The 7,526-nt window shown below is 44.1% G+C and overlaps 1 long non-coding RNA gene across 1 annotated transcript; it reads left to right on the top strand.

Annotated features, from left to right (window-relative positions):
- The first annotated feature begins 4,754 nt into the window (after positions 1 to 4,754).
- Positions 4,755 to 7,248, top strand: LOC308391840. Its single transcript, XR_013970704.1, has 3 exons — positions 4,755 to 4,866; positions 5,306 to 5,551; positions 6,785 to 7,248. It is a non-coding gene; the product is annotated as an uncharacterized lncRNA (long non-coding RNA).
- The last annotated feature ends 278 nt before the right edge of the window (positions 7,249 to 7,526 follow it).

Genomic DNA, 7,526 nt, shown 5'->3' with positions numbered 1-7,526 from the left:
ACAACGAACATCCAAGAATACATTGGGAAGATGGCCCCAACTGACCGAGTGCTCAGTGAATACCTCAGGCAGCAGAAACCCAAGAAAGAGGAGGGAGACGAGGAACCATCATGGAAGGACAGGCCCCTGCACGGTATGTACCACCGGCAGATAGAGGAGGTGGCTGATATCCAGAAATCCTACCAGTGGCTGGACAAAGCTGGACTGAAAGACAGCACAGAGGCACTAATCATGGCAGCACAAGAACAAGCTCTGAGTACAAGATCCATAGAGGCTGGGGTCTATCACACCAGGCAAGACCCCAGGTGCAGGCTGTGTAAAGATGCCCCAGAGACAATCCAGCACATAACAGCAGGGTGCAAGATGCTAGCAGGCAAGGCATACATGGAACGCCATAACCAAGTGGCCGGCATAGTGTACAGGAACATCTGTGCCGAGTATAACCTGGAAGTCCCGAGGTCAAAATGGGAGATGCCCCCAAGGGTGGTGGAGAATGACCGAGCTAAGATCCTGTGGGACTTCCAGATACAGACGGACAAAATGGTGGTGGCTAACCAACCGGACATAGTGGTGGTAGACAAACAGAAGCAGACGGCCGTAGTGATCGATGTAGCGGTTCCGAATGACAGCAATATCAGGAAGAAGGAACACGAGAAGCTGGAGAAATACCAAGGGCTCAGAGAAGAGCTCGAGAGGATGTGGAGGGTGAAGGTGACGGTGGTCCCCGTGGTAATCGGAGCACTAGGTGCGGTGACTCCCAAGCTAGGCGAGTGGCTCCAGCAGATCCCGGGAATAACATCGGAGATCTCTGTCCAGAAGAGCGCAGTCCTGGGAACAGCTAAGATACTGCGCAGGACCCTCAAGCTCCCAGGCCTCTGGTAGAGGACCCGAGCTTGAAGGATAAACCGCCCACAGGGGCGTGCTGGGTGTTTATATATATGTACTAGTAATTAATGGATGGATAAAACTTCATTGGCTCCACGTTCCACGTTGGCCTGTCGATATCAATTACTCTCCTTGTCAGGACACATCAGGACACATCAGGACACATGCCAATTTTGGTAGCAATAACATGGATTCCCTGATTAGTAACATGCTTGTTTTGGACTGACACATTATTAGTCAGCTGGATTTAATACTCTGGTGCATTGCTCTATAGTTATACAACTTCTCCTTTTGAATTTGTGAGTCATTTTTTCTCTCTTTGTTGTCAGTTTTTGGTTGTCACATTGTGTCCCAGAGGCCATGCTGTCTCTCTTTGTGGTTATTTTGAATCTCTTAATGCTAATTTTCTTACTTTTATTGGTCATTTTGGACCTTAGTTATCATTTTGTATTTTATAGTGGTTTTTTTTGTTTCTTTGTGGTTTTCTTGCATCTTTTGAGCTCCATGATCTTTTAAAATAAAAAGTAAAGGTTTGATACAGAGGTTCTGACTCGCCCTCAACATTTAGTTTAAAGCACAACTATATTCTCACAAAGCTGCAGTTTTCTGACTGAGTTCTAAATAAAGGCAGTCACATACACCACATACAGGAATACGCACTACATTTATAGAGATGCTACACACACATGTGACATTTCCTGTGTGAAGCATCTTGCAGTAGCTTAAGCGAAGATATTTGCAGTGTCTGCATCCCCGAAGGGACTCAAACCCTCCACCACAGCCGTGCCTTGCTCTCCTCGTGGAGCTGCACAGGACACTTGATCCGAGTCATATCAGAGGGTTTAAATGGCTTTAAATGAGGGCTCTGGGGAGTGGTGAAGGGGTAAGGAGGTGTGTGTGTGTGTGTGTGTGTGTGTGTGTGTGTGTGTGTGTGTGTGTGTGTGTGTGTGTGTGTGTGTGTGTGTGTGAGGGGGTGGAGGGTGGCTGGCGAGGGGGCATTCTGGGAACTGGTCATGCTGAGGCCTTCCTTATGGCTCTCTATGAGAAATGGAGAGAGTGTGACAAGAGCCAAATGGAAATGACAGCCAACTGGTTTGACTTCCTCTGCCATTCACACACACACACACACACACACACACACACACACACACACACACACACACACACACACACACACACACACACACACACACACACAAACTTCCATTCTCTATTTTTTTGTTTTTGTGTTTTTTTGTCTCTTCCATAATTTTGTTTTGGAAATACACCAGCTCGTGTTTCGTCTCGCTGAGAGCCACCAGCTCTCTCCAGCTTTCATGTGTCCATCCTGCTCCAGCCCTCTGCTACTTAAGGACCTTTGTTTAGCCGCGGCAGAGCTGAGGGCAGATTTTGGCAGACAGGCAAGTGCTGATAGGGACAAACTCCATAATGCAGAGAGAACCGCGTGCCAAGAGGCTAATAGCAGCTTAAAAAAAGTAGAAGCTGGAGGAACAAAGCGTCAGCTTTGGTGGGTCTGCCAGCGGAAAATATCTTCTGCATGCTGTTGTTCTTCAGAAGAGTGATGAGCTCATTATATGTGTACTGAGGGGCGGCTCAATCTCTTAGGACAGGTCACAGTTTAAAACCAGAATCATTACCTTTGATATTACCATCACAGTATTCAGTTCAATTCAATTCAATTTTATTTATATAGTGCAAAATCTCAACAACAGTTGCCTCAAGGTGGTTTATGTTCTAAAATAAAGACCCGACAATAATACAGAGGAACCCCAACAATCTAATGACCCCTTTTGTGCAAGCATTTGGAGAAAGTGGGAAGAAAAAACCTTTTTTAACAGGAAGAAACCTCTGGCAGAACCAGGCCCTGTCTTGATCAGTTGGGGGTGATGGACAGAAAACAGGACAAGAGATAGCACTTCTGTTCTTTCTAGAACAGAACTGTGGCTATATTAGATTAATCACAACATAATGAAAATCCAGACCTCCTTGGGTTAAACAGATGTGAAGGAGAACATTTTCTACTCATTTGTCAAAATTAAGAATGAACTGAGATGATCCAAACTGCTCAAACTTCAGAGAAGGTACTTTAAATTCACCTGACTAGCTTAACCTGCCTGCTTTAAAGAGAGACATTAAATCTATTCCTTCAAGATACCAAATGCTGACACTGGGCACAGAGTACCAGAAAAGGTTCACTGCACAAGCTGTTCTTGCAGAATAGAATAGAATACCTTTTATTGTCACTATACACATGTACAATGAGATACAGAGCATCTCCTAGGCCAGACCATCCCAAAGTGTGTGTGTGTGTGTGTGTGTGGGGGGGGCAGAGCCATTGCAAGGGGGGGGTTGGACACTGCTAGCACGGGGCGCCCACACAAACGCAAAGCAGGAGATGAAGCATCACTGAATAATATATCTGCCCTTTGGTTTCACCTGCACGAGTGCCGAGGTAGGTCTTCCCTGCAGGGTTGGTTTTCCCTTCGTCGGGAGCAGCGCTGGGCTGTTCAGGTCACGGACAAACAGGATCCTATATTCTTGATCTTTAGTTCACAAACACTTCTTGTAATGACTAACTACTCCTGACATTTTGGAGATGTTAGCTCTTTATACAGTAAAGTTACACCGTTCAAATCACAGACAAACAGGATCCCACAGCTGTTTATGTTTTTGAACCCATTTTGCACAGAGAGACATTTTTTGAAAAATGTATTGATAGCAATGTTGAATATTATTACACAGGGAAAAAACATCTACACGTAAAATAATCACACCGTGACGCCTCTGCCTTTCTAAATGGAGGGACAGTAACTGCGTGTAAATGTAAGCATGTAAAACCTGCAGACAGTCAGTATTTTGTCTCTATCTGCCATTCTGCAATTCATCTCATGCAAACAATAACGTGGCGCACAGCATGACGTGAAAAAAGGCACATACCTTTGACGTTGCGTGACGAACTCTGTATTCCTCGTCCACACGTAAACGCAAAAAAAGGAGTTTTGAAAAATCTCGGTGACTCGAAACGGCGTTTACGTGTGGACGAAACAGCTTCAAAAATACCCGTGTAGGTGTAGACGTAGCGTAAAAGAGTTAGTAGTTTATTTTATTACTACCTGTAACTTATTGCAGATTACTTGTATTTGAGGTGTGAAATAAACCACAATGGAACAAAATAGGGGTGTGCGCGCGGAGGGGGGGGCAACATTTTTCTTGTAAAACAAAGGGGGGCCTAGCAAAAAAAGCTTGGGAACCACTATCCTAGGCAGTTGTGTAGTCTCTGTTCTTGTCCTTGGATTGGGGGGATGGAATGTGTTGTCAGTGCATGTGCGAGTTCAGGGTGGTTATGGCTTTTAGTAAAGACCTTCCTCACTATGTCCTGGAGACACAGTGAGGAAGGTCTGAGGAAGTCACTGGAGGACTGCGGGAGAATCGATAAGCTGGCATTAAGTGCTGAGTACTTGGAGTGTGATAAGCTGCCATTGGCATGTCGGGCTGGAAAATCAAAGCCACAAAGTGAGAGTAAAGTTAGAGCTAACCATAGCACCAAAACAAAAGGAAAAGTTGCCCTTGAGGTTTAATAGCAGAGAGAAAAAAGGAAGGGGAAAAAGACACCAGGCAGTACTTGTATCATACAGATGTTGGAAATTGGAAATGATGTCATTCCAGCCACCTTTTCTCCTTCTGTGCGACCCCGCCTGCGGAGTCCTTGCGTAGCTTGGAGATCATTTGGGGTGTGTGGGTAGTGTAGCTGGTCAGTGCAATGGTAACACATATTTGGAATGATAGCTTGGAGTTTGAAGTTAAGCACACATAAGAACAAGGCATACACAGAGAGGCGTTATATGTAACACATGTAGGAACTATGGGTGGATTAGATCATTATTCAACAGTGAAAGGTGATGCTACAACTTTTCAGCAAGAAAATGATGTTTGTGCCTCCCTAGTCACACTGGGAAGAGAAAAAGCACCGGTGAACAGGAGGTAAGTGGCACTGGACTGATGTTTTGCTGATGGGAAAGTTTCATTAATGCTACTGAAATGCAGACAGCGGTATAATATTAGACAAAGCAGTGCTTAGTGACGTAGGAAGGACCTCTTCCCAGCAAGCGAACACGTGTCTCTGCTATCCAAAACTTACAGCACATATTGGTCAACAGTATATCGTTGTGCTGTCTTGGGAGGGAGACAGGACAAAAGCCACACTGTGTCTCTGAATGCATTCCAAGCAAGAAAAAACAGGAGGTGTTTTGATCCTTAGCAAGGTGGACCAGTACATGCATCATGTTTCTTAGTGTGCATGAAGGAGATTTTTAAAATGCAGCTTCAATCTTAAGCTTAAAATTTGATGTTCTGTATCCCTGCCTGTTCCTTCTGCTGCTGGTTTATTTGCTGTTAACAGCAGGTTGTGTCTCCCTCTCAGACCTCAGGATGTAGAATTCATCATGGTGCACATGCTGAAACCAGATCCCCATTGGTTCCTGGGGCCTCCCTTGTCCTCGCACCGGGCGTTTATGGCAAGCGTGCTACAGTTACAGCACTGCAGTTGAGGCTAGACGGCCTTTTACTGCCAAAGGATGGAGCATTCCTCCATTTTTGTCACAGCTATTTGCTCCTCGCTGCCCCTCTGTCCCAAAGGAGAAACCAGAAGAAAAAGAAGAAGGAGGAGGTAGGAAATTGAGATGATGCAAAGAGCTGGATCACACTCGCTTTGCTTTCCAGGACGAGGGAATTCCGCATCCATGTAAAAGAAACATATGAGCAGCTCTGCTGACTGGCATGTACACAGCACTGCATCATGAGAGAACCACACTGGCATGCAAATGACTCCATTTTACATTTCAGGCTTTACATTTAACCAAGCAGATGCAAGATTATTCTCATCAAACATGCAAATTCTGTGCAGGATGTTAAAAAGTGTATAAAACTAAAAAACTGTCAGAACAACTCACACAGTCTCCACAGGCCTCAGACAGCATGTTAAATATTAAAGTTCATGACAGTAAGTTATAAAAAGACTGAAAAAGTGTGGCTTTGCTGCAAGTTATTGCTGCTAAAGGTGTTTCTACAAGTAACTGACTGATGATTCAATGATGTATTTAGTTTTTCACTGTAGTGCAGAGAGTCCTCTGAAAGCGTGCTTTTACCTATCACACTTCAACTGAAGTGATGTCAGAGACTCAAACTGTGTCCAACTGTCAAACAGGAAAGAGGTTTGGAGGTGTGATGAGTCCTGATTGCAGCAATTCAGAGGAAGTTAGTTTGTTAGCCACTCAACAGATGAAACAATACTTAACTACTTATTTCCTACCCTTAACCTTTGGATAACAAATGAGAGAAAAGAAAAAAATGGAAAATGATGTAAATGACAAGATAGAGCTCGCTCTGTTTGAGATATGAGGAATGCAGGAAAGAGAGAAACATGATCAAATATAACAAAAGAGCTTTTTTTCTGTCTTTTGTGGAACATTTGAGTCATAAACCTCAGTATGTCTCTTTTTATTGCCTATCTATAACAGCCTGTTTGTAAAAAAAATTAACGTTTTTCTATTCGAGTGTGTAAGCTGATGAAAGAGTGCTGGAAAACTTTGAGTACTGACATTAATTCTTGTTGGTTTTCTCTTTAATTACCAGCTTCATTATTAACAGTCAGGGATTGCGTGTGTTTGGTTATACTGCAGTCCTGTTTTTTATGATAATGTTAAAATAAGAGTCAGTGATAGGGTTAGGATTGTTCCTAAAATAACTCTGCTTATTGACTCTGGTGACACTTGGTGTACAATAAGTTTTTCTAACCATCGAAAGAATGTTTGGATCCAAACTGCCGACTCTCAGCTCATCAGATGATCAAATGGTCCTGGAAGGGTGTTGATGTTTGATGGATACTTCACCATTTGTACAGAACAAGAATGTAACAAAGTGTGTGGACCACCAGGACAGAGATTACAGGACACCTTTGAGCCATCGTTAGGCTCTGACATCCAGAGGACGGTCATTCTTGGCTTGGATCTGTGTCCGTGTTTGGAGTCCCATCAGATCTGTTGGAGACCTCCTCTTGCTGTGAGTCCCCTCTGGCAGCTCAGCTGGAAGTCTGAGAAGACGCAGGGACTCAAACGGTCAGTAAACACAGGTTTCTGTGATCTTAGCTGCAGGTCTGCTGAGCCCCCACAGTGCCAAGCATCCAGGGGAACACCCTGTCCGCAGGGACCAGACCAACTCCAGTAGCACACAGGTCACCTCTGAAACTGCCTGCACATGTTGTGTTTCTTCTTCATTCACCTCTTTCACTCATCATGTTTACACACCTCTCTGCATTTAAATATGAGTTATTATTATTCTTTCTCCCAACCAGTCACGGCAGATGGCCACCCCTCCCTGAGCCTGGTTCTGCTCGAGTTTTCTTCCTTTTAAACTGGAGTTTTTCCTTCCCACTGTTGCCAAGTGTTTTTTCATAGCAGGTCATGTACTTGTATTATTGTAAGATATCTACCTCTACTGTTGTTGTCATTTGGCGCTATATAAATAAAGTTGAACTAAACTAAATTCTCTTGAATTGAATAAAGACTCAAAGTTTCCTCACTTTGAGGAGAAAGGGCAATTTGCACCTACGTCACATATCCATCAGGTCACCCCACCATCATATT

The sequence above is a fragment of the Rhamphochromis sp. 'chilingali' genome, assembly GCF_963969265.1.
Source record: "Rhamphochromis sp. 'chilingali' genome assembly, chromosome: 2".
Classification (NCBI taxonomy): Eukaryota; Metazoa; Chordata; class Actinopteri; order Cichliformes; family Cichlidae; genus Rhamphochromis; species Rhamphochromis sp. 'chilingali'.
The sequence above is the reverse complement of the archived record's forward strand: the minus strand, read 5'-3'. Positions and strand labels throughout refer to the sequence as shown.